The sequence below is a fragment of the Panthera uncia genome, assembly GCF_023721935.1.
Source record: "Panthera uncia isolate 11264 chromosome A1 unlocalized genomic scaffold, Puncia_PCG_1.0 HiC_scaffold_16, whole genome shotgun sequence".
Lineage (NCBI taxonomy): Eukaryota > Metazoa > Chordata > Mammalia > Carnivora > Felidae > Panthera > Panthera uncia.
The window spans coordinates 44,014,752-44,020,323 of record NW_026057576.1 but is presented as its reverse complement, the minus strand read 5'-3'; the positions used below and the strand labels follow the sequence as shown (position 1 = coordinate 44,020,323).

At 38.5% G+C, this 5,572-nt stretch overlaps 1 non-coding gene across 1 annotated transcript; it reads left to right on the top strand.

The window, feature by feature from the left end:
* The first annotated feature begins 1,789 nt into the window (after positions 1 to 1,789).
* Positions 1,790 to 1,899, top strand: LOC125934259 (U6 spliceosomal RNA). The gene has a single exon (XR_007461294.1). It is a non-coding gene; the product is annotated as a U6 spliceosomal RNA (small nuclear RNA).
* The last annotated feature ends 3,673 nt before the right edge of the window (positions 1,900 to 5,572 follow it).

Below are 5,572 nucleotides of genomic sequence, written 5' to 3'. Positions count from 1 at the left end.
TTCTTCTGAGATATTTAAATTTCTTGAAAAACCTCATTAGAAATTGACGCATCATGCATTTCTTATCGTTGTCTCTAAATTCTCATTTTGGTTCTAAATGTTAAGAAATTTGTGCCTTACAAATCTATCTTTATCCATTCATTTAATCCCTGCAAGGAGATTGTTTATAGCATCTACAGGAGGAGTAGTACTTACAAAAATTAAGTTACTATACACTGTCAGAAAGAGATAGTATCCTTAATTTCAGCATTTGTGATGGAAAATTAGAATCTAATATAAAAGAGAATTTTGCTTATAAAAATGAACAGAGAGTTTAATTAAGTTAATTATAATAACTCAATGCCTCCCACCATCCGAACAGTGCCTGAAGGACCCTTGGGTCTTGGCAGAATAATTTAGGCTCTGCTGATATTGTTGAAAATTATGAGGATTGAAACTGGAAAGGCCTAGTCTAAAACCTGATATATGCCCTGTGTTTGTTTTACTTAAAAATTTTACAATACCCCATAGCCATTTGTTGTTTTTGGTGGTGGTGGTAGTAATGGTGAAATGATATTAATGTCAATTATTTTAAGGATATGATCTGTAAAGCATTTGGAATCCAGTAGTGTGCAAATCAAAAGAATTCTGCAAGTTTGACTATGATCCCTTACCCAGTCTTTGCCACTAACCTAGAGACTTATAACATCCCTGAACCTCATGGCTATGTATTCCAAATGAATTAGGATTCCACACCTAAGTGATCTTGAATTTGATCAGTCCATCCTTCTTTTTCTCTAACTACCATACAGTGTGACTGCAAAAATAGGCACATAGCATCCAGAGGAAGATTTGCAAATGAACTAAATTTCAAGATAATGCAGTTATCTATTCTGATAGTTTTTAATGACTTTGTAAGAAATTACTTTGAGGACTCACATCTATTTTTTATCTTTGGAAACTGCCAGGATTTTTTCCTCCTTCATTATTGAATCTTTCTCAAATAAGAACTGAAAAGGTTTGTGTGGAAATGACAACTTTTGTGCTTTTGTAAATTGAATCCAAATATTCTGAATTGGTATCCACACTTTTACATAACATACCTCCAATATATTATATGTATATTTATTGATGTATAGAGCATATATATGAACTTTTATACTATGAACTTTTATACTAACATATTTAGAAAATTACATTGATATGAGCCACTAATAATAGTGGCTTAATATTATCAATAATTAATATCTCAAGGGAAAATATACACTTAAGGCAAGGCCACTAATACCTGTGGGTGTAAATCTACTTTTCAATTTGCTTTTCAGTTGCAAATCCTTTGAACTGATAACTTTGAATTATTTTGAACAGCTTGTTAGATATGGTCATGTCACAAATGTGTTGCCTCAAAATGAGGCAGACGAAGAGAGCTTTGAGCAATAAACTAACCAACTCTGCTATAACCTTGTTGCCCTTCTGTACTTAAATCATTGGGACTATCATCGATCCATATTTTGTAGACATCTTGTTTAGCTCACTTGTCCATCTTGTATGGGTTAGTTTAGTTAAAACTGGTTGATGATTAAGTAGCAAATCCATTTAATTATGGAAATACACATGGACTGTTGAGCAGTACACCAAACCCATGAGGATAGCTCCTTCATTGTGGAAATCCTGCTCTTCTAAACCTTCCATTATAAACACAACAGACATGAAATAAGACCTGAGAAAGCTTCCCATGTCAATTAATGCATGAAAAACTTAAACACCTTAGGGATTATCATTTTTAAAATAAAAATTAAAGATAAGTCGAGTGCTTGCTTCGGCAGCATGTGGACTAAAATCAGAATAATACAGAAAAGATTAGCATGGCCCCTACACAAAAATAACATGCCTTTCATTTGTGAAGTGTTTCATCCTTTTTCTCTTTCAAAAATAACTAAACATTAAAAAATAAAGATAAATAGAAATTGTAACATTTCTTCATATATCTATGTAGTTTATCTTGCACAACTCCTGGTGTGCTTTAGTTCTATTTTAGAGCTAAACCCTCAGATGCTGCTGTTTGAATGCTGTGATTTAGTTTTCTTCCTCCAGATACCAGCATACACATTATACACGTTCTCCCTTCCCCTGGGAGAATGATTTAACTTCTCTTTGTTAAACTTGGTCGAGAGTCATGATTTCAGTTTCTTGTGTTGAGCTCCATCTGTTTCCAATGCAAACATCTTCCAGAGAGACTCCCAACCAGAGGAGCTCTAAGGTGGAATTGGCTAGTATTTGAAACCTTAAAAGTTTCTCTCTCTTCTTTTGAGAACCACACTGAAATCTTTCACAAGTTTTACTTTAACACCAGGGAAAAAGAGAGAGACCAAGATGGCAGAGCAGCGTGGAAGATTAGTGCAACAATCTGCATAATTTGAGCCACAGAACTCAGCAGGTACGTGGCAGGGAGAGGTGAACTGGGGGAGAGAGAAGCACTGGAGGGTAGGGAACTGTTTTTGTTTGTGGAGAGAGGACAGAGACATGGGGGAGAGTACAGGAAAAGCACTCCTGAAAGCAGCTGGAGAGAAAGAGAAAGAGTGGAAGCACCTACAAGGGTCTGAACAAGAAAGGTAAAATGAAGAAAGGAGAGGGTTTCAATACCATTAGGACTCTATAAACAGGGGGTGGCTCAGTCAGTTAAGTGTCCGACTTGGGCTCAGGTCATGATCTCACAGTCCGTGAGTTCTAGCCCCACGTCAGGCTCTGTGCTGACAGCTCAGAGCCTGGAGCCTGCTTCGGATTCTGTGTCTCCTTCGGAGCCTGTGTCTCCCTCTCTCTCTGCCCCTCCCCTGCTCATGTTCTGTCTCTCTCTGTCTCAAAAATAAATAAAAACATTAACAAAATTTTAAAAAAGGACTCTATAAACAGGGGAGCAAAAAGTCAGAAATTCTGCAGCTCTAGTGGGAAGAGGGAATCCCCAGGAGCAGACAGCAAGGTCTAAGGGGTCCTTGGGCCACACAGAGAGAGGTGGTTCCCCAATTGGGAGGACACTTGGGAGAGGCCATGAAGCCGCCCCACAGGAAAAGGTCCCAGGGGACCCTGGAGAACAGCAAGTTTGCTGGTGTTGGAACAAGGACACTGGGGTGTAGTGAAACTTGGCACCAGTTGTGTGTTGTGATTTGCCATAATCTCCTGAACTGTTGCTGCTACACGATCACGGGAACTTTTGCTGGGGCAGGTGGCACCCAGGGGCCCCTGCAGCAGCATGGTCACATGAGTGTTCCTGGGAGCAACCCAACACCCGACCATTGCTCAGTGAGACACTTCCACAGAGAATCAGAGCAGGCCTAAGCCACAGGGCCCTCAGAAGTGAGGGGTTTGGAAGCACAGCACCATCTGAGATAAAATTCGGGAGAGAGGTGCTGCCTGGCAGGCTGACAGCTTGGTCACGGACAGTGTAGAAGCGGGAAGTGGACAGAAGCCAGAGACAAAGGAGGAGTACCTGATGGACAGTGGATAAGGGCAGAGTTCTGACGCTAAAGATTGGGAAGCTGGGTGATGTCATTTTCACCTCTCCTGCACCAGTGCATACACCTGTACAGTGCCACACTGATCCACATCAATAAGCTAAGCAGTGCCACCTAGTGGAGAAAGGAGCCATAACACCAAGTGCCATCCAACTGTGGCAACCTAGTCCTAGAGGATGACCACAGTTCTCTCCACTGGCTTAGTGTACAGACTATAAAGTGCTTCATAGTTTGACTTCTAGGAGAAAGTGGATGTAATTTCGTTTGGATTTTAATCTGTTTGCTGGTCTATCTATTCATGGTTTTTCTCTTTTTCGTTTCTTATTCTTGGATACAGAAAGAAAAAATATATTTTACATTTTTATAAAAAAATTAAATGTTTTCTTTCTTTTTTTCTTCTTTTTATTTCCCTTTTTTCTCTATATTATAAAGCTTCTGTCAACAACCACACCAAAACACACCTAGGATCTAGCTTCCTTTATTTGATATTTTTGTGTTGTTTTTATTTTTTTAATTTTAATTTTTTATTTTATTACTTGTTTCTCTTCCTCCAAAATGATGAAAAGAAGGAATTCAACCCCAAAGGAAAGAACAGGAAGAAATGACAGCAGGGATTTAATCAACACAGATATAAGCAAGATGTCTGAACTAGAATTTAGAATCATGATAATAAGAATACTAGCTGGGTTTGAAAACAAGCATAGAATCCCTTTCTGTGGAGATAAAAGAAGTAAAATCTAGTCAGGATGAAATTTAAAATGTTGCAACTGAGATACAATCTTAAATGCATGCTATGACAGCCAGAATGGATGAAGCAGAACAGCGAATCAGCGATATAGAAAACAAAATTATGGAGAATACTGAAGCAGAAAAAAAAAGGGAACCTAAGACAAAGGAGCATGATATAAGAATTAGAGAACTCAGTAACTTATTAGAAAGGAATAACATCAAAATCATAGGAGTCCCAGAAGATGAAGAGAAAGAAAAAGGGGTGGAAGGTGTATGTGAACAAATCATAGCAGAAAACTTTCCTAACCTGGGGAAAGAAACAGACATCAAAATCCATGAAGTACAGAGAACTCCCATTAGGTTCAACAAAAACCAACCATCAACAAGGCATATCATAGTCAAATTTACAAAATACACACGTACTGGGGAAGAATCATGAAAGCAGAAAGGGAGAAATAAGTCCTTAACCTACAAGAAAAGACAGATCAGGTTTACAGCATACCTATCCACATAAACTTGGCAAGCCAGAGAGGAGTGACATTATATATTCAGTGTGCTGAATCATAAAAATATTCAACCAAGAATTCTTTTTCCAGCAAGGCTGTCATTCAAAATAGGAGAGATAAAGAGTTTTCCAGACAAACAAAAACTAATGGAATTCATGACCACTAAACCAGCCCTGCAAGAAATTTTAAGGGGGACTCTCTGAGGGGAGAAAAGATGAAACAAAACAAAAAATACCAAAAGTAACAAAAGCTAGAAAGGTCCAGAGAACATCACCAGAAACTCCAATTCTACAGGTAGCACAATGGCAATAAATTCATATCTTTCAGTACTCTAAATGTCAATGGACCACGGATGCCTGGATGGCTCAGTGGGTTGAGCGTCCGACTTCAGCTCAGGTCATGATCTCACAATTCGTGGGTTTGAGCCCTGGGTCAGATTCCATGCTGACAGCTCAGAGCGTGGAGCCTGCTTTGGACTCTGTGTCTCCCTCTCTCTCTGTTTCTCCCCTGCTCTCACTCTGTCTCTCTCTCACTTGCTTAAAAATAAACAATGATTAAAAGAAAAAGATCAGTAAATGTCAATGGACTAAATGTTCCAATCAAAAACATACAGTAATGGAATGTATGAGAAAACAAGATCCATCTATATGCTGTTTATAAGAGACCCACTTTAGACCTAAAGACACCTGGAGATTGAAAGTAAGGGGATGGAGAACCATGTATCATGCTAATGGTCACCAAAAGAAAGCTGGAGTAGCCATACTTATATCAGAAATCTAGATTTTAAAATGAAGACTGTAACAAGAGATTAAGAATGACATTATATCCTAATTTAAGGGTCTATCCACC